General features: G+C 29.3%; 1 protein-coding gene across 1 annotated transcript in view; it reads left to right on the plus strand.

Annotated features, from left to right (window-relative positions):
• Positions 1-23,760, plus strand: part of LOC119688013 — a 130,944-nt gene that overhangs the window by 1,084 nt on the left and 106,100 nt on the right. The window lies entirely within an intron of this gene.

The following is a 23,760-nucleotide window of genomic DNA, read 5'->3' on the forward strand; positions in this document are numbered from 1 at the left end:
GAATATTCGCACATAATTTAATAAATCCTAGTACAAGTTCCACACATGTAAATAAATACAAATTAATTAAGCAACCTAGACATATCAGATGGAGTTTAGTTTCTATCTAAATTTCTATCTAAATAGGCAACATGTTGATTAACAAAAATTTTTGTTCGAATTTAAAGAGTATTCAAAATATTATTGCAGATACTTTAAGTCCAATAATTCAAACTATATTGATTTTGATTATTTTATTATTATTATTGAATCTTTTAACTATCATCATTTTTTGAAACATTTTTGTATATTAGTGTTTATATGAAAGCTTTTAGACTTTTAGGGATTTACCGATATTACTATGAATATTGATGCAGTGGTTTTGTTTTATTTTCTGGTACAATGTCTATAAATTTTAACGTGATTACCTGTCTTAATTCCAAGGAATATCAATTGAAGTTTTATGGTGTAGATATAGAACTTCTTCTCTTCTCAAAAAAAATTAATAAATATAGTGATTCTACCCGCATAACTTTGGACTTTAACCACAGCTATGATATTTCTATTTAAGGAGCTAACCTCGGTTAGTTAGAACAGCAGAATATGTTGACCCTGATTACCGCGGTACCAGATATACATCTCCAGCCGAGGGCCGAAACTCACTACTATTATGTAAGCTATAAACAGTATCGGGTGGTACATACATTATTTTAGTCGACTTTTACGACAGACATGCATTACCTCGAAAATATTCTAATCCTTTCTTGCGGTGTATATAGTATTGTATTCTTATTGCTATAGGTGACTATTCAAAAATTTATGTTAAAAATCTGTTCATAATATTTTGGATAAAGCGGATAAATCTCAATAATAGTGTGTTTTGACATTTATCGAACATTTTAATATCTTTAATACTCTAATATTTATAACATTTATTTTCCAATAATATTATGTTGATTAATACTATGAACTATTTTATTATAAATTTAATTTCAGTATTTTTACTACCGTTTATAGAACTGTACTATTTTAATATATTTTAAGTATTTTTTCTACAAAAATTATTAATTAAATTTTTATTTTATTAATAATTAAATAATTAAATTCTTATTACTAATTTAAACTGTTGTGATTTATTTTTATTTTGATATTTCTTTAAAGCTTATATTATTATTTAACATTAGTTTGCAAATGATTTTATTTTAATTATTACTAATTTTATTAATTTAACTTAATATTATAGTATCATGTCAACTTCGGTGTTTAATTTAATTCAATTAAATTTTGTTGAATAAATATAAATTATATTAAATACTTTTAACTATTTTCAACAATATTGTTCTTATATACTTTATTAAAAAAATAAATGTATTAAAATTAGTGTTACTATATCGATTGCTGTTATTGTGTTATTATATTTTAAAATTAGTAATTTGTTAAACATCATTTAATATAATTTGTTTTAATAGTTGTATTTTTATATATATTTCAACTAATCAAGAACTTAAATGAATTATATTTTAATAACAGTTTAATAATTTTTAATTGTGCTTATTAATAACTACAAATTCAGAAACTCTGCTGTATCATTTACTAAATTGATACTAAATTGATCATAAAATCAGGCATCAAACATTTAATAAGTGCACTTTTTTTCTGATAATATACTCTACACATGATTATAACATGATTATTTTGTAACTCTGCGACTAGCTTCCAAACGTTTCATTTATAGAATTTAACTTTTAACTTATAGAATATGGAAATTAATATTATATACTTACATTAATTTTGTACATAAAAATAAAGTCTAAATTACGCAAGCCAACATCATTGTTGTTGCAAATTTGTTCTCTCTTTTTTGTTAATAGGTTTTGGTTCACAATCTGTCTTCTAATGTCCAACACCCAATTATCTGATTGTTCGTTATCTTTTGTAGTGTTTGTTAGTAATCCGCGCAGAATGACAATCTTTCAAATTTTGATAAGAGTATATTAACTTATAGCTCAAATTATGTGTACCCATTACGTACTTGAAAAGAAAACATATAATAATAGATGCTGACAGCAACAGAAAAAAAAATTGAGTACTAACAAATAAATGTGCCATTAGGCACTGAACATTTCTGTAGCAAACTTCTAAATAAACGTTTTCAATATTCAATGCTTATACATATATATATATATTCTTTTATCACAATGAAACAATGTTAACAGTCCGAATTTATTACTGAGGGACTTTAAAACAAATCCACTAAATCAAAATTATTAAAATAACACACTATTAAAGATACAAGTGTTTTCATTTTTATACCTGCTTGTCGAATTATAAATAGTGGCAATACTAAGCATTACTGATACATAACAGCACTTGTTGAAGGAATTGATTGAAATAAGTGCTATTATGCACCTATATTTCATATTATTATACACTGTAAATAGAGAACTGTCTCTTTTGTCCAAATAGTGCTTAGGTGCTGTGTTGATATCACGAACCGATCAAAATATAAGTTTTAAGATTAACCGTCGGGGTTGATAAAGGAGATTATATATTAAAGATCTTTTTTTGGGATGTTCACCGGTATCATTAGTTCGTAGACTTCCATTGTGAAATGTACCACTCTAGCTAGGCTTGGGCATTCAGAAAGAAAAGTGAACACTTTCCTCTTTCTCTCTCTTTTGTTCCTCTTTCATTTTTCTCTTTACAACTGTGGCATCTCTGAAAAAAGGGAAACTAGTAATATAATTAATTAAGTGTCATGAATGCAGACAGTAATAATACGAATGCTCACATCAGTTTTGCACTGTTCTGGTCATAACCATGAAGATATGTTGTGGAGATCAGCGTCGCTGCTATTTTGATACCTTTTGGATATGCCTAAATTTAAAATATTATAGTTTATATAATATATAAGCATATACAACAAAAAATAAATTTTTTTTAAAAGCAATATTTCTAGGATTAATTAATGAACAACACTGTTTTGACTAACATAGCGAGCGGGTTTTTTAATAAAAAAAAATACATATTTTTTTATGTTAAATTTTTTTTTTTGTCGCAAATGACATGTCTTATGACGAAAAGAAATTATTTAAAAGTTAGAAGGGTTCGAATAGAAATGAAAAGACAACAACAAAAATGTTAGTTAATTTATTGAAATTTGGCTGATCATACAACGCTGTTTCGAATACAGCCTGGCACTTGCAATTCAAATAAATTATATACAGACTATAAACTAATTAAAAAATTTGAATATTTTCTAAGACCGGTGATAATGAGTACTGGGTAATATTCGAAACAGTGTTGTATAGTTAGCCAAAATTTACTAAATTAAAAAAACTTTTTATTGTTGTCTTCCCATTTCTATATTATTTTATATTTTATATATATTTGGAAATTAATAAATTTAAGTAAATCTTATTGTGTTCCATATTTTAAAATTCTATTCAAACCATATAAATCACTATTAACTCCATTTTTCCCATGTGCCATTTCCAAATTGGCGAATTTCCTCTCTTAAATAACGTGATTTGAACAATTGCTGTGCTATTAAAAATAAATAACTTTTTTTTGTTATTATTCTATTTTAATTTTTCTAATTTAAACCTTTTCTTCTTATTTCTTGCACTTTTTATTCTATTTATTAATGACTCGAGCTTGATGAGTTGAACTGAGTTGTGCAATATGGCCCAGTTTCTGCACAATTTGGTCCAGTTCGGCACAAGATACAGTTTATAGAAAAACTCTATATTCGTTCAACTAACAAAAAATGAAAATGTTTCAAAATATTTACTCCATGAACTCATACTCGTATTTTCATTCATATAAATTTTGTTCCTATTTTGTTTTTTTTTTGGGTGATTTTCATTGTAATTATCTTGCCTCTCGGTATGGTCAAATTATCTGAAGTAAGCTTTAAATTTTACGAGTTCGCAAAACAAAAGAACTACACACAAATTTGGGTTTTCTGTTTCTGTTTTGGTACTCGTAGTGCTGCTAAAATGTACCTTTTTCAACAAAAAAAAATTTTATCTTCCAACTTATATTACTTACAGAATAACTTTATGTATTTGTTTAAGGGTACGTCCAGGCTTTGGTATCATTCCTATTGAATGCCTTCAAGTGAAGATTATAGCTATTGTTTGGTACCTTTTTCCAGTGATTTTACAGTTTCATTTAAAAACAAAAAACAAATATTAGCTTTGACTTTCCCATAGCTTTAACACCCTTCATACATATACAAAGTTTTGTAACAAATTATTTTTGTACTGTTTACACTGGTTAGACCACAGTAAGATTGTTGCATATAACCTCACTTTTTCTTTAACTCATACCAATTTTTGTTTGCAGATAAAATACAAAAATAATACTTATATCTATGCGAACATAGAAATTTTACTAAAGTCTAGTGAGTTATATACTAGAATACTGAGAATCATAGAAATTTTACTGAAGTCTAGTGAGTTATATACTAGAATGCTGAGAAACTGCTGGGGCAGTATCAAAATTAACACAATTCCTTCCTTATTAGAAGAAATAATTATATACTATAAGTGATATAAGAAACCTATTGTACTGCACCTAAAGTGAGCCTATTAAAAACTGTTTCAAGATTTCAGACCTTGTACAGCAACTAGACTCAGCGGCGTAGCGAGTGGGGGCGGAAAAGGCGGGAATCATGCACTGGGCTTCTGTTGTGCTCGTTACGCCACTGACTAGATACGGTTTTTGATAATCGAAGTATATGAACAGATGAAATGAGCAAACGTTTTACTTTACACTTTACAGAACTTAGAGATGTCAGTTTAATTCCTTTTTCATAATTTTTTGATTGATTTTATTAGCGACATATCTTCTTCTTCTACCCAAGTAGCACAAAAACGTCATTTTGTTGCCATATATTCGGATATAAAATTTTAAGTTTTAAAACCAGCTTGTGAGGTGAAGAAGTGGATTAGTTTTGGAAGATCTTTATTTGTGATGCTGGTCAGGCATTATAGTTTATACATCTCAATAGTGAAATGTCTTAATGTTGTGAGACCTGGGCTTTCGTAAAAAAGTATGAAGTTGTACAGTTAAAAAACTACTGCTTAATTTAAGTCCAGATCACTTTATAACGACAATTCTAACAATGTTTTTGTTGTTGCTTCAGATGAGTTAAACCTTATGTCTATGGAATTAATCTAAGAATTCGTAAACAGTTTTTATTCGCTGTTTCTAAACATTGATAGGTTTTGAGTAATTAAGTTCTATAAAGATGTTGAGAAGATGCTCTGTCAAAAACTTAGCATCTATCATGTTCAGGTATAAAGACAAGTTTTATGTGAGTTGAACTCAAAAATTTCCTCTTTCTATCCGCCACTGATGTAGTTTGTACTGCCTCTAAAAGTTTTGTTGCCTGCGTTGCAAACAGCTTGACAAACTTAATATACAATTTAATCATAATAGCATATAAAAAGAGTATAAAAATATAAATTTTACTTTATGTTTTTTGTTTTCGACTTTTGCGCTGTTAATCTACTTAATTTTTATTTTTCCGTGGCATTTGGGCTGACCCACAACTCAGAGGCAATTTTGTAAGTATCTTGCTTATACATATATTAACGAGAGTTTCTTATAAACAAAGGAAACATTTTTCTTAGTTTTCTGTTTGAAGGATGATTTCAAATTAGCCGTAATGGTACACTAGAAAAGCTTAATCCTTAACCGAATTGAACACGAGGACATGCGGATTTGTACGTTCAAGTTCACTGATTTATAAAATACCAAAAAGAAAACAGAATGAAAAAAAAAAGCTGAGCTGCAAAGAAACTGAAATATAAAAGTGAAAGTAAAGAAAGGCAGGACATCGACTAAAGCAAATGATATAAATACAAAAAAAAAACAAAAAAAAATAAAGTAATGAAAACACGAGATTTAAATATATATACGATTAAATTGCGGCTGAAGTTACAAAAAACACTGTAAAAAATATATTCACAGCTTGGTTTAACAACGAGAATGCTTCTAGAATAACAGATATGGTGAACACACGTTCTTGGAGCCATCAAAATAAATTAAATGACAGAATCCGAAATTATGGCAACGTTATTTGCATCTATTCTTCTTTTTTTTTTAATGCGGTTGGGTCGATTTTATTGAAATTAAACACCATTTAGAGTGTGGCCAGAAATTTTGCATATTTTAAATATCCAAAACTCAATGAATTGAAAAATGACTTAACAAAATTTTTCCAATGTTTGGTTTTAGAAGAAATTAATTGAATCATACAGATATTATATACAGATATATATATTCATACTATTCAAATGGCTGTTCGTAGTTCCATCCAAAAATGCGATGTATAAACATAATATTTAAATTAATATATGTAAAAGTTCTATATACTTATAAAGAAAGTATTGTATTTTCAAACTTAAAGGGTGTTTTTTATAAGCTACTTTGGAAAAAAACACCCTCTCAAATAAACGTAGTGATATATTTGTAGAAAATTGCAAAATTGAAATTTCATAATATCATTTTAAAAACAATTATAAATTGTATCAATATATGACTTGAAAATTTCAAAGCGATTTAGTTAAAATTATATTCGGTAGACTACGATGGACGGAATACGTATGGCTCGTATGGATTTCAGGCAGAAGCACGTGGAAAAATGGAAAGACCCTAAGATATATGTATTATTAAATAGTTAAGCGGCATTAAGAGCCTCACTAAAGAAGTTATTTGAAAATGTCAAGACTTAAATCAAGATCAAACAACAGATTTTCTTATCGCAGTATGCATTATATCAAATAACCTATTTCACTAAGCAGAATAGATATACTGATCCTAACTGCTTATTTTACAAATCATTACAACCTAAGATATTGCCTTAATTAGTTGGATTTTCCCGTCAATGACATCTTCTACCTTAGTCTTAGTAGATAAAAACTTTACCAATTAAATGGCGATGTTGTGGGTTCATACAAATTATAAAACCAAAAGTCTTATTTTGTTAGAATTTTATACATTCTATAGGTTTACATATAGGATTAAAATGCAAGACTATAGTTGGTTGGTTAGTCGGATGGTTACAATGACTGATCGGCAGATAGGCTTCCGTCTTAAATTATCAACAATTATTTACCGCTTTATAACAAAATTTGCTAAAAATCTCTATTAATTTAATCCATTAATTTGAGTCTATGTAGATAATAAATCTTTTGTTTTTCTGAAGAGTGATCTGATAGCCTGTCAAGATAATACTTCTCTAAAAATCTTTTCCTTGTTTTTGCAAAGCGTAAACTCTCTTATAGATAATTTGTTATTATCTCTTCTTTGTTTTGGTTTCCACAACTTCTGCAATAATTGTGGAATGAAAGGTTTAGTTTCTCTGTGTGGAGTCCAGTACAACTAACTATATAAAATCGGTTCCTGTTTCTTAATTTAAAACTTATTAATTTATGATAAGAAGTTCAAACCGACTGTGGCTCACCTATTATTAGCTAGTTACAAAGAGTGAAGATAGGTATCTCTTAACGGACTCTAAGGAAACATATACCGATACTGTTAAGAGGATATCAATAGAAGTGTCAAGGTGGGTGAAACTGTCTGCATATATTTATATTTCCTTCAATGTTCTTAGGACCAGAAATCCATATAAGAGTGTTTGCAAATTAATTCCGTTTGACAATTTTGGTCCTATATTTCAACATAACTTTTGATTTAATTGTGCAAGATTAAAGTGATTTAATTTTCACTTGGGTTTTAATGAAAATGTGTATGAAAAGACCATACTTAAGACACTATACTTATTTTTGGACGCACGGCAGCTGGCAAATAGTTTTGCCCAGACAAATGTCATTGCTAGTCCTACACACGACCTTACTGACTGAATACTTTTCACCAATGTTAGTTTATCGCTATTGTAGTTATCGGTCTAGTTTATGGTTAAATGAATTCTGCACAAGTACTTTTTTTGTAAAGGTCTGTCACGACTTAAAAAACTTGGGCTTCAATTGTAAATCTTCACCTAGGTGAAGATTTACCTCTGACACCAATTTTATATGAGCATTCTCTGCGCTTCTCCAATGCAATCCCTCATGTTTTTATCGTTCGTCAAATATCCGTCAAATGTCATTGCTAACATGATATACAAGGTGAGATGAAAAAACTGCAACCAACTTCAGACTGCTGTCATTTCTAAACCGCTCGTCCCACAGCTGTCAGATTTATTCTAGTGACAGCTCATTATATTGTTTACAAGCGCACAAAAGCATTTTGGTGGGAATTTTTCAGAAAAAAAGTAATTTGTGATGGAATTCAAGCGTGATAGTGTGATTGCTTTGCATTTGGCTGGAAAACCACAAGTGGCTATCGTTAGAGCCCTCCAGCATTTAGAAGTGAATAAATGTTTTGTGTCTCGTACCATCGCTCGTTACCATGATACTGGTAGCGTAGCCCGACGTCAAGGAAGTGGACGAAAAAAAACAGCAACATCGGCAGAAATGGTTCGAAAAGTGAAAAAGCGAATTGAACGAAATCCGCGTCGCAGTGGACGAAAAATGGCTCGTGAGCTGAACATATCGCAATATGCCATTCGGCAAATATTGAAAAATGAGCTTGGACTAAAGCCATTCAAGTTCCAAAAAGTGCAAGATCTTACTGATGCGCAAAAAAAAGTTAGACTCGAAAAAGCTAAAGAGTTGTTTCGCTTGGCCGAAAGTGGTGAACTGCCGAATTTGGTTTTCTCCGATGAGAAACCATTCGTTATCCAGCAGTTTGTAAACAAACAAAATGATCGTGTTTACTTGCCAGAGAGGTCAGCTGAAAATTTGCAACTTCGGTTGGCCATCACAACTCAAAAGCCGGCCATGGTGATGGTGTGGGCCGCCATAACAGCCGATGGTCGCTCGCCGCTCGTATTCATCGACCGTGGTGTCAAATTAAATGCGCAAATCTATCGCGAAAATATTTTGGAGGGAGTTCTGAAGCCCTGGGCACGCAAACATTTCGGCCGCAGACCTTGGACATTCCAACAGGACTCAGCACCATCGCACTCAGCACGCGCCATCCAAGAATGGTTAAGAAATGAGGTTCCTCGCTTCATTTCCACCGCACAATGGCCACCAAAATCTCCGGATGCCAATCCGTTGGACTATTGTGCCTGGGGTATTTTGGAAAGCAAGGTTGGAACTAAAAAATACCAAAGTGTCGATCATCTCAAGCAAGCGCTTCGCCGAGAATGGGACAAAATACCGCAGAGCCACTTTCGGGCCAAAGGTGGCCAATTCGAACAAATCTAAACCGATTCTCAAATTTGATGTTATTTCCGACATTTTTTGCTTTCATTCAATAAAATTTAAAAAAAATGAAAAAATTATGGCGTTTTACTTTGTTGCAGTTTTTTCATCTCACCTTGTATATATGTCACATATATATATCTACATATATTACACATATATATATATATGAATATCAGAATCAATTATAATATATGTTATGATATATTGTGGTTATTCAAAAGTATATTTAACGTTTAGTTAAGTTTTTAATATTCAGTGAAATACATGTTAGTCTATATCGAAATTTCGAAGTTCATTAATATTCATATACTAATAAGTTAATTTCCACGTCTGTTCTTTTTTTTTTGCCAAAGACATTGTATAATTTGCTCCTTCATCCGTTCGTTATGTCTGAACTGATTTTAGAGTACTCACTACACATTTCATATTAAATCCATTTGTGGACTCTTTACGCACGTGGCACCCGAAGACGTTTGGTGTACTTCCCCTTTTTAATTAAAGCATTTTTTATTTAATTTTTTCTGCTTAATTAGTTGCAAAAAAGGAAATGCAGAAATATAAATAAAATGAAAACAGGTTAAATAAGTGAAAGTGTATATGCAGAAATAAATACTAAAGTAAAAAAAACGAAATAAGAGTACTAAAAAAACACAAGGAAATAATATATAATATACTAGTGTTGCACTTTTAACTCTAAAAAGAGCAGAAGTTCCGTCATTGGCAGGAAGATGCTGTTAATTGTCTATTTGTAGACAAATAGATAAAATTATAAAAAGTGGCTGTAGTTCAGATTTTCTGATTTTTATTATTATTCTGGTAGTCTTACAGTTTCTGTTTAGAGATAAAAGTCACAAAATAATATTGTGACCCAATTTTAGTTTTAATGACAATAAATATTAAAACAAAACAAAAAAAAAGAAACAAAAACAGATTAAGTTAATTGGCAATTGGTATAAAAGTAGAAGAATAACAGTAGCAGAACCACAAACTAACAAACAAAATAAAAGGGAAACCACATTATCCATATTTTCTCCATATTAATAGAAAAGCATTTTCCTTTTTCCTTTTAATTCATGTACTCCCTTTTTTAGCAGTTTTTAGGGATAATGGGCACAAAATTGGGTCAATCCTCAGAGCGCATAATTATGCATGCATATTTGTGAAGCCTATGTTTTCATTGTACGTGTGTGTGTGTGGTAATGTATTTGTGCCATATTCCGGTAAAAATATTTACCAAAGGAAGCGCACAATTTCCCAAAATGATAATAAAATTGAACGCAACTAACGCCTGTAGAACACACCCATTAACACATATAACCAACCGCATAATATTTAGTACAACAGTAGGTCAGTGAGGGGAGAGTCATATATGCATATCACCGGATCTATACTTTGCTTGGTCGAACAAAAGCTTAACATAAAATGTTTTCGTAAACATTTTCATATAAGTTTGTTTTATGTAAATTTGGTAAATGAATAAAGCACTTTTAAAAATATTTTAAATTTGATGTTTAATAGTCCAGAAAGTCTGTGTTGTTTAAATATTCTAAAGTATTGGATAAAACACAGTGAAGTTATAGAAACTTGAATATTTCTTTTAACTAATATGGTACGTACTTTATAATCTTAATATTTATCTTTAATTTTCTTATTTGATCCAAGTTCTTGAGAACGACGTCAAACTTTACAATACCTTACATTAGTTTTTCGATATTGTATTTCACTTATTTCTACCTTACAAGCATATTATTTATTTTTAATTTTCTTATTATAAAAGGCAATAATATCTACACATCTTCACGAAGTGATGTAGATTTCATCCAAGTTCTTGAGAACGGTGTTTAACTCAGTGTTCGCCACATTCATCCACACAGCATTAATATTTTACTTTATAGTAATTATGAGTTCACTTTTTTAAATATTTATTTGTATATTTATATAGTTTTCTATATAAATATCGCCGACGTTTCGTCATTATAATCACCATCATTATATATTATTAATTTGGAGCATCTTAAAGTTCAAATTAGAAATCTATTGTGTTCATTGTGTCCATTAATTCAGCAAATTTTCTCGATACTTCACCGAGATTTGATTCTTTATCTGATATAAGATTCCCATTTAGGGATTTCTTTTGTTTAGGTTCCAATGTCGAGCAAACTCCTAGCACATATTTTCGGTGTCATACTTTTCCGTACAAAAACTATAAGCTCCATTAGAACAAATTCTAAATTTGCTAAATTGATACTCGTAATTCACACGTTCAATAAATGAGTACCACCAAAAAATTGACCCCATTAATAGTCTGGTATTTTTAGTACTGACATTGGACTACTAGATACTCATGCTCCATAGCAAGTATAGTCTTTTAGTTATGTTTGAATGTATGTTCATAATAAATTAAAAGTTATCTGTTGATTGAAAATTGAGACTTTTTTAACTTCTAATATTATAAATGAAAATTCAGGGTACTTGCAGTCTTAAAAAAAAAAAAAATTATTTACGAATAATTAAATACAAGAAATAACCATTGACCAAGACCACTTATGATGTGTGTTTGGCAATACTCGAAACACCTGTATGTTTAACCAAAAATTCAATTAATTAAAATAATATAAAAAATAATTTTTGTTGTTGTAGTTCACTACTTTTCGCAACCTCTTTACTTAATACATTTATTGAAATTGAAGAAGAAATAGAAAAGAGGCCAAAAGTGTTCACAAGGAATTAAGTTCTTTTCGACCATCATAAAACACATTGAAAGATATTTCCGTGACAGTTTTGACGTAATCAGTGTATATGTTAGTTCTCATATTTCTGTGATTTCTTCAAAATTATCTTGCTGTCCTAAAATTAATCTGAAAAGAAGAGTGAAATTTTCCGCTGTAGTTTTTTAAGAATCAAATTCTAGGTTTGACTCTACAAAAAGCTATTAATAGTTATATCAAAAAAATTGAAGTTGCTTCTATTATCTGCAGCATCACACCCTTTGTGTTGTGATTTTAAATTTAAAAGTACAAGTGCTTTATTCAAGCATCTCTCCACTTAACAACTTAACAGCTGTTGGAGTTTGCAGTTCTCTGTTCTGCACAGTTACTGAATTAGTTTAAAATATTGTGTATTTAACAGAGCTTTAGGATCACTTACAGGCCTATGGTTCTGTTTATACGAGAGATGAAATAGGCTTGTGAATCTTGACATATTTTCACTAAGAGAAATAAATATAAAAACATTAAATTCTATAAAATATAAAAAAATAAATAGTTTTCGTGATAATATATTTTAACGTATTTTTCAATTATTTTAATCTGACGATGATGCCGTCGAACCGAATATATTTTCGGTTGTTTTTATGGTAAATTAATCCGCACACTTGTTTAAACAATTTGTGTAGATACAAAAAAAACAAATAAAAGTCTAGCATAATAATCAAAAGAATAATAAATAAAACAAATTTTCTTTTCAGTTGGTTTTTGTTTTCTCAGTAAACAAACATACATACATATATATATATACATATATATATATATAATGTTAATTGTTTATACGAGCGAATATAGTCGTATAATTCGGGTATATCAAAAACATTTACAATAATAATAAAAAATTTAATGAAACAAAAATTGTGTAACTGTGTAAAAATCGTATCTGAGAATGACACATGAGATACTTTAGTATCTTGCAATAAATCATTAAATCAATACGCGATTTTATTCAAGTAACGCGTTTCATGTGCAAGAATTTCAAGGTATTTTATTGAACAAATGTTTTCAATGTCTAATGGAACACTTTACACTTGATATACTTGATATTAGATACTCTATACAAAAAAGTTAAAAAAACAAACTGTTTTAAAATATAAAAACTAAAGTTTATTCAGATTTTTTAACATTGTAAGCTTTGTTTATGGGCTGGCCGAATTGAATTGTAAGTATTTTTTTATATAAAATTAAATTTTATTAAATCTGCAAAAATTAGAAACAAACCAAGTTTATAGTGTATTCGTCATTAAATAAATTTAAAAAAAATCACCCTTAAAAATCTTCGTTAATTCAAAAAGAAAGGTGTTACTGAGTTCACCAACACTCTGGTATTTTTAATGCTGACCATGCCCAGCAAAATACCTATGCCACTTACGAAGAAATTGAGCAAATTTTTTACTGCTTAACGAAATAGAAATATATATTTTTGCTTACTGCCTGACTTGTATGACAGTTTACAATATTTTTGAAATCTCAACTTTTTCTGAGTAAAAGAATAATATCATTACATATGTTAAGTAATATTCGTTACCTATGTCTTCAGAATACCTTTCAAAATTTCATTAAATTAGGTGACATAGTGCAAAAAAAAAAAACCAACGAAGAGCAGCCATCTAACACCACGGTAAATGGTCACCCAAACCATTACATAAAGCGACGTAAGATTTATTGTGACTATTCGAATTATTTTCTCTGTCTACTATAAATTTATTGCTCAATTTGAATAGAGTATATTCGGTAATTGATCGCGTACACGCTTCTTGGCTTTATGGAGCTCTGTTTTGAATTGACTACCGATGTAAGCATATCCTGTTTGAAACATTTAAGACATTTAAGTATTAAATAATTCCAACTTTTGAATTTGTTATAGTATTATTAATAGTTGCAATCGTATTTGTTTAATTGAGATTTAAATTTGATCAATACAAATACTGATTTTTCGAACCACTTCGGTATTCGTACCGTTGTAGTTTCTTTCCGATTACCAACATAATAGTTTACAACAGTGCCAATATCATTATAATTTCTTATCAAGGTATATTTTGATATAGAAAATATTTATTCACATTATATTACAAATATTACTTACAACTACTTACTTATTCATAATAAGAAGGTTACAAAATAGTCATTCTTTCCCAAAAGTACTCAATAGATAATGCTATCACATTCTTCCAAAAAATAAAAACAAATTCTTTTTTAGTAAAATATGGATCAAGTTTTGTTACTAGTTAAGGCGTTGTTAAAGCTGGCCAATTACAAATAATATACCTTTATAGTTGTTTCCTAATATTCGAGGCATAATCTGCATTCCGAATTAACAGATAATTGAAGTTTATGTAGATGATGTTTGAGGTCATAAATACTAATAATGAAACCCGTTAGCTGCCTGAAATCACCTTTTGTGAATTTTAGAATGTTTTTGTTGAAGTATGATTTGTTTAGTGTTTATGTATGAGACCAGGGAAACCTTTCCTATCAATCTACAATAATATGAGCTAAAAATTGTAAGGTCTACTATTTTTGACCTTAGGTTTAATGTCAGTGAAAAATTCGATTAATTGAAATACTCGAACTTCTATAAATCGAATCTATAACTCGAACGCAATAGGGTTTAGAAAGCAATTTACATACAATTACAAAAAAGTTCTTTAACTCGAAATCACCTTTTCTTTGCAAAATGGTACTTTGAGATTGACTATAATATAAATAGATTTTTTGTTATTACGGTTCACTAATTTTCGAAACCTGTCTACTACTTTATATTAAATTACTGTAAATTATTGTATTTTTAATAAATAAATTATAATAATAAGTAATAAATGAACTTATAATAAATATGTAAATATAAATAAAGATATATAATATCAAGTTTCTCTTCAAGTTTCCAAAAGAAAGGTTTTCTAAACTTTATTTTTAATTAGAACTGTCAATATTTTTATAAAAAACTGTGTATATATTGTGATTTATTGTACATTTATTATTAAGCTGGTTTTCAGGTTCTACAAAAAGAATCAATATAAAAAATAAACACTGGTTTAAATAAGAAATTAGTTAGAAATCAACTCCGCTCCCTGCTAATTTCAATTCCATTTGAGAAGTCACCTCCTACGTGTACTTTAGGTTTATTATAGTAAAGCACTTAAAATATTATATTTTTTATATGAAAAGTATTTGAATTGATATTTAATTTTTTTTTTTTTAATGAAATATGTTAGTTAAAAGTCATTTAAAAAAAATGTGTATGACACCTGACAAGTTATTTACTGAAACTCAAAATGACTACTCAAGCTACGTGACATTGCGACGTTAAAAATAATTTTAAAAAATTCCCAGCTCACTTTGATAAGCTTTTTATGAAAATCTATCTGAGACTAGGGATGTAGGATGTAGGATGTACTTGTGCTTTGCACACACGCCGCCAGTTTTACTTCACAAATAAACTATGCAGAAGTAGAGTTGTGAAAATCACTACATCTGCGTTACTTTGAGATACGTGATAAAAATGCGTAACATTAACATACCTGTCGTTGTTACTTGGGTAACAGTGGCTGAAAATCACTCTGTCCGTGCATACATACCTTCTGGAATGTTTACATTTACATTCATGTCCACATCTCCTATCACGTGTTGTTATTAGTGGTACCTGCTGTGCTCTCAGTGCTTGTCAAATACGTAACATATCCAGAACATAATAACAAAATCGATGCTATTTGTTGCTTCAAATGGCAGCACATGATAAACAACCAACGCCAACCGTTTCCATAACCAAGCCGGGCTATTATTCCCCAAAATGATTGTCTCCATTGTTGGTGAAGACATTGTTGTATTTGCCTCACTATTGACTTTATATCTATATTGTATCTCATTTGAAAACAATACTTGAATAAGGCGTCTGAATTGGATTTGATGGATTAGTTGTTTGAAGTCTTATGTAAAATTTGCTAAATGCCAAATGCATGTATGAAAGTTTTTGATGATTTTATTCCAAAATTTCAATTTCAATTTCACATTTCATATTTTAAAATTTGTTTTTTTATTTAAAATATTTAAAAAAACTTAATAAGTATATGTGTATATTAATAACTCCGCAGTGTTAAAAACTAAAGAGCGTGAAATTTTTACTATTTGTTTACTTAATAAAAAAAAAGAACAATTATACATAAAATAATATGAGAAAATAAAACATATATGATGATACGACTAGCTGCTTCAATCATAAAGTTATATTGAGTTTTACGTTAAAAGAAATTGTTTTTAATTATTAATGTTAATTTTTTCTTGTCGAGAGTGAGGCGTCTTTATGACGAAAAGAAACTGTTTAAAAATTAGACGGATTCAAATAGCGAAGAAAAGACAAGGACAAAAATTTATTTAATTTATTGAAAGTTGGCTGACCATACAACGCTGTTTCGAGTATTGCCAAGAACTCATCATCACTGGTCGTGGGAAATATTCGAATTTTTTATTAATAAGTTTATAATCCGTTTTTAATTATGTTTAAAATATTATCAAAAATATATTTGCAAAATTTTTTGCTAAACATTGTTTTTATTTTTATATTACATTTATATGTAATATCCAATAGTGAAATACAAAGAAAAAAGTTATCATCTCGGGGTTTATGAAGAATTATTGGCTAATATTTTAATATATTAATTTAATATTTTAATTTAATTTTAATTTAATTTTTTAATTAATTTAATTTTAATTTTTAATTTAATTTAATTTTAATATTTTAATTATTGGCTAATATTTATTCCATATATTCTAAATCTACCTTGATAGTGATATACGACCGCAGATCCATGTATGAGTTCTGAATAAAAATTGTTTTAAAATATCACCAACCTGGGTTTCTTGAAAGATTACTGAATGAAGTCCTATTGAAGATTTTTTTATTCTAAGTTTAACAAGTTGAACATGATAAGGGAGAAACTTGAGGCCAATGAAAGAGGTAGGATTACAGTCAAAATTAACAAAAGACTCTACCTTATCAGTTAAGTTTAGGTATGTTATGGAGCGCCAGTGATTGTTTTCTATATTTTTGTTTGATAGTTTTGTAGCACTTCGACATTTAAATTACATTTTCATTTAAAACATTTTCAAATTGCTATAAGCACTATAAGTCCATATTGGTTTTATAGTGTTATTATACAAAAGTATAAGCGGGAACTACATTTGTTTTATATCCATCAATATCACATCATATAATTATTAACAGATTTTTTTTTTGTTTTTTCTTTTTATTATTATATTTAAACAATGAGCGTGGTTTAAATTAACAACAATTAGTCACTAGAGTTTTTTTCATTATTAATAGATCAAAGACTTTTATTAAATGATTTTTTTGGTATCTTTACAATTTGGTTATTTGGGTACAATCGAGTTTTTCTATTCCTACAAAATATCAATTCTGCCTAAATCACAGAATGGTTCTGGGTCTCTCATTCTTGAGGTAGTGCCTCTGCTTTCAAGTTTGTCTACCAATTCATTGCTTTGGATTGGCATGTCCCGGAATCCACATTAGGTGCTTGTCAATGTACTCCCATGCCATTTTGGATGTTAAATGTTAGGATATGAGTGCCATTATAGCTGCCTGGCTGTCAGTCAGTATATTTCCGTTAGAAAGATGGTTGCATTATTTCCCAGTGCTTTTCAGTATCTTTAGCTTGGTCCACTTATAAAATACAATAGATTAGCTAACTCATTGTGCACACTATTTCCCACTTAATTAATATTTAATTATAAGCTATAATTAAGTTTATTATTATTGGTAGTATATATTATAGTTTATGGGTCGCAGCTGCTATCCTAACGACTTTGAACCTGTCAAATTTTGAAGCAATGACTTTGGTTCTTTATTAATCCAGCTTGCTAGAATTGCAACAAAATTTAATTATTCTAATTTAAAGTATTTAATTTAAAGTTATATTAATTTTTTTAAGATAAATAACAGGCAAAGCACTTATTATTATTAGAACGCGCTTAATAAGTCGCAACAATGTATATAAACAGACTTAAGATACATTTGTGGTAAAAGTTAATTAGATATGCTCATTACTTTTGAACATTTTCTTATTTCAAATACAATAAATTTATATAATTATTACTTCTATTAAGTAATCAATATGCAACATTATTGCCATTGCCAAAGCAATGCCAATGGTAACTAAAAGAGGGAAACTGAAACCAAGTTAATTAATTTGTGAAGTGGTTGGTTGTATTTTTCATAGATATGGCAATTTTACCACTAGAAAACAAAAACAAATAAGTGAATCTTATTAACTGTCATATATATATATATGTATATAAAAATACACAAATAAAATTTGTATTAATGTATCTACACAAACTGAAGTGAAAATAATTTAGAACAAAACTACTTTGATAAAATTACATTTTCTAATTTTTTTGCTATTATCACACGTTATAGTCTTACTAACAGTTGTGACAAATAAAAAAAATTATCACTGCGTGGCCCAAATAATTCTGACTTGAAGATAACAGCAAATGGTTTTATGGCATACCTTACACTTTGAAGATACAATATAAAAATGAAACAAACATTTTTTGAAATATATCTGACAATATTCACAAAGAAATATCGCAAGTCGAACTATTGTGGCTGAAGCAACAGAAAAACTGTTAGCAACTAACGTTAAATTAGTTTCGGGAACAATAGCATCTATAGCAACGGCAACGGCAACGACAACGGCAACGGCAACGACAACGACAACGGCAGTGGCAGCAGCAGCAGCAGCAGTAGTAGTAGCAGCAACAACTGCGACAGACAAAGCCATCAAACAGAAATTTATGAGCTCATCAACGCGAATTCACTTAGACGAACATTATTTCCTGACTTTAGTAGCTTCTAACAATTTTTCTCAACTTTTGAAAATATATACGAGAGTATAATAAGCTGCGTTAGTGAGTCAAATGCCTATCTTTGTATTTATCTGTGTTTTCATATCAAAGTATCTGTATGTTTGCGCTTCGTTTGCTTGAATTGCTTGAATAGGGCCATCAGTCTTGATTGTTATCAAAATTGATATTTTTTACAAAATGTTTCACAAAGCGAATGACAATATTTTACCCCAAACTTTTACCAATTTTTATTTTTATTGCACATATTTTTTTTTTTGACGTCTCCGTTATTAGCAATAAACGCAAGAAAAGTTTGGCCATATTTACTGTGGCCAATGAGTCTCATCTTTCATAGAAATGAATTGCCAATTGCCAGTTTCAATGTTGTCATTAAATGAGTCTCTCATACCCACAATAAACTTTTATATCTACTATTCTCTGTTTTCAATATGACAACCAATAACTTGGCATCTTTGAAAACTTTAAAATCCATACCATTTCAAATTTTGTTTCCCTTCCATATATTCATCAAAAAATTTTTAACAAAATCAGTTTTTTTAGTAAATTTTTCTGAAATTTCTATTTATTTACGTGCAAAAACTTATCTATCTAATGGCCTTTCATTTATTTTTATGGATACACAACATTTTGACGTATACTTCAATCAAGTTGTTAACCCTAATTAAGCACTGATTTAATTTGTTATTGGCATTTTTATTCAAATTTATTTAAAAACTTTTATTGCGAATTTAATTCACTCTATTGTCATAAAATCGAAAACAATTTGTCAATTTTTTGATAGTTTATTTGACAGATGAAAGCTATAAATACAGATGAATTTTTGTTTTTCGCTCCCTACGCGAATTTAATCAAACAACAACATATATCAATTTCGAGCTCAGTTGAATTATCTAATACTATAACAATACTACATAACAACTGTATAAATACTATAACAACTATAATTATTGAATAATTGTAGAGTTTTGCATCGCTACATATATATCTATTGCACCTCTGCTTTGATTCAGAGTAATTCTCCACTTTCCATTTCTGTGGTCAATTGTTGTTGTATCGAAACTATTTTATAGAGTATGATTTCTTTACACAGTATAAGATGCCGACATACTTATTTATTTTGTTAACATTTCAATGCTGGGAAAACTCTCGGGATCAGAAGGCACCTATACTGTTCCCCAGAGTAGTCCTCCAAGTCCGAATCCCTCGGTAAATTATAGTACTATACCTATATTACAGAGTCATATTTCGTTACCTGTTATAAACTGTGCACATAAGTTTTTTTTTTGTTGACACTTCAATGCTGGGCAAACTCCTAGCATATGTCATAAGAACGGCACCTCTTCGTATACTCAGAGCAGCTCTCGAAGTCCTATTATCTCGGGGTATGTTTTAGTATTCAACCAATTTTACAGATTCATATTTTTCTATTCGATATAAGATGTCCACATAGATGTTTATTTCGTTGACACTTCAATGCTGGGAAAACACCCAGAATATATCATGTGAACGGCACCTTTTCCAACTACGTAGCGTATACACGCCTTAATATCTTAGTTTCGAATTCACCCTACGTGGTTGATAAAAGAAATTGTGTTTTGAGAGTTTACGACAGTGGAATGTATCAATCTTGTCGCATCTGAACATTTCAGAAGAAATTGTTCAGTTTTCACTATCACACAGTTTTCACAGTTCTTCAAAAAAGTGATTAAAATTAACACTCAGCTTTTCACCACTTGTATCTGACTGCATTGACTGGATCTGCATTTTGTCACAGCTATCGTCTAGAAATCGTCGGATATTGAATCAATAGCCTCTAGACACTTAAATCATTAATTGTTACACTCCTAAAATACTGTTCAATTCCGAAAAAAGAATAATATGCCTTTAAACCATATATAGACTTTGATTTTTTTGCTGAAACAAAATGTCAAGAAATCAGTACTTGCGTACTATATAAATATATATAGCTAGGGCAAGTGATAGCTTGTGTTACAAAAAAGCTGACTCACCTAGGCTCTAAAATCAAGTCTATTGTGATACCACAGCTTATAAGCGTACGTTTCATGTACCAAGAAATTTATATAGAGATACCGGTAGTTTGAATCAAAGTAGCACTTTGTCGCTTCAATAAAGTGGGCAGTGTCTCTATTGCTTATGCTAGTGATATCGAAAAGACATTTAAGAAAAAATTTTTTTTTTCATTTTTTGACCCGCAGCTGGAATAATAGTCGTTCAAAGTACCTTTAAAAGTCAGCTTGTTTTTAAATAAAACAGTCTTCACACAGAACGGCGATAATGGTACTATAACTTTTACCACAAACTTATATGTTTTATTTCTGTTTTAACCGATCTGAGTATCTTAACACAAGCATTATCTTGTTGGTTTGCATGTTATTATTAAAATTTGACTAACAAATGGTTGTGTGCCATTTAGTATTAATCTTTCTATACCATAATCTGCTTTTTGTGGTTAAAACATATTAAGAATAGAAACATACCAACTGTAATATGGTCGCATTGCATGATCGTCCAACAATTGTTTTGAGATAGCTTATCCCGACAAATCTAAACATCTGGTTCACTTCAGCTTTAATCTAATGATATTTAGATAAATAAGTTATATATTTTAATATTTCTTTCTAAGTTGGAAGAACTTTTCATGTACCATGGTTGTTTGGTTCTTATATGTAATATTTGTTAGCATTAGTACTGAGTCTTCTAAGAGACATTCAATTTATTATCTCAGAATATTTTAAAGATATACTAAACACAATATAAAAACTGAGTACACATCAGTTTCTAAAAGTTAAAGTATAGATGCTTTTTGTTTTTTACAACTGTTTAAACAAATATACGAAGATGATTGAGTATTATTACAAGTCCGATGAAGCATAAGATGATAACTATATAAACCATTTAGATTTTTTATAAGTACTCGTGTAAGAAAATGAATCATTTTAACGATTCATTCCGCATACTTGTCTACTAATATTGTACGGCAACTACTAACTCAGGATTTGAGCTAGTCTATTGAAACTTTGAGTAAACTCTCTCTGTGAATCCATTCAAATAAAACTGATGAAGAGTTAAGCTTGATTGATAATATCATGTATCATTCATACAAAATAACTACTAAGAGACAAAATTTTTCTTAATAGATGGTTCGGAAATTTATAGTTTCCCATTACTGTATAGTAGTGGCTATACTTGTATGCATAATTGATTTAAAATATAATTATTTATATAGAGAATTTTGAAGTTTTGGTTATACTAAAACAAATTCTAATTTAATATTACTTTTTAAGTAATATTTTTTAAAGTTATAATAAAGAAATATTCTTTTAGAGAAGTAAATAAACTTCTAAGTCAGTCAGTCATCGTGGCAATAGAATTATCTACACAAAAGTACAAAAGTTAGAAAAAAATATTTTTATAAAGTTCGTACACAACTTTTATTATTTTACAAGATATTATCTATTTGAGTCCATACCGCGGACCGAAAGATATAAATTACAGCTCTCAACGTCTGTTGTCATTTATTCAAACTAGTTGTATAGTATGTTTATATCTAAAAAGTATTAAGCTAAGGCATTTTTTTTAAATTTACGACTTAGTAGTTCTTTTTCATACATAATTTCTTATTCTCTCCATTGGTTTTAAAGAAGACAATTTATGAGTTGAACTTGACCTTTTCTTCAGCTAGTTTAGCGGGAAGAATTCGTTTTTGTATATTTTCTAGCTTGACGATATAAGCTTTTATTTGTCTTCTTTTTATTATTTTATTTTAAATTTATTTTTTACGACTATGGTTTTTTCAGCAGTCTTCGTAATTGTGAAATATTCTACAAAAGCCTCCTCCGTATTTTAAGCGGATTACGTGCTTTAGTTGCGCTTCTTGCAGTTCCCGTCTCGTGTATTTTATGTCTGCCGCACAGCACATGTCACATCACATGCTGACCTAAATCTTTGCACATGGGCCTCAATGCATTTGTTCTTTGTAATTATTACATATACCAGAAAAAAATAGATATTTTGTAATATTTGGAATTGGTTTAATAGAACACTTTGACTTACGAAATCGCGCCATACAATGACAAAGCCATGTATATGTACTTACGGGTATTATAATCCTTAGAATTGTCATTGCAATTCAATGCAAGAATCGAATATCAGTAAAATACATTGATTTGAAATAATTACTCAAAATATTGGAATACAACTGCAATCTGTGAGGTACGAGTACGATACGAGTATTCGTTTTCACAGAACTATGCTGTTTTGATTTTGATTATAAATAACATAAATAAAATTAACCGTTAAACAATTAACAACAGTTTAAATATAAAATATAATAAATTAATTCAATTATACTACAGCTAGTTCAGCAAATTTACAAAACTCCAGAAAAAAATGCGATCTTACAAATTTAGTACAGCTTTGGGTCAGTTTGCTGATGAACGCTGACTCTGAGCTTCAAATTTGGCAGGGCACGAGTTTAATGCATGCAGTCTCAAAGAATTGACAAAGACCACTGATGATGTGTATTTGGCATTACTGGAAACAGTTGCATGGTCAGCCAAATAATTCAATTAATTAAAACAATGTAAAAAGAATTTTTGTTGTTGTAGTTCACTATCTTTCGAAACCTCTCTAGTAAATAAAATTATAATCACATAATTGTTCAAACGTATATATAATAGTCTCATTATGCGTTAAGATAACTCTTATGTAGTCGTATTACTATATATGGCTATAGACTATTTAGCACACTTGTCCCATTCTTAAGCCAAAAAATATAGTTATCAGTTTTAAGGTTTAGTCGATAGTTCAGAATATGGGACAGG

The sequence above is a fragment of the Teleopsis dalmanni genome, chromosome X (assembly GCF_002237135.1).
Source record: "Teleopsis dalmanni isolate 2A chromosome X, ASM223713v2, whole genome shotgun sequence".
NCBI classification, from domain to species: Eukaryota; Metazoa; Arthropoda; class Insecta; order Diptera; family Diopsidae; genus Teleopsis; species Teleopsis dalmanni.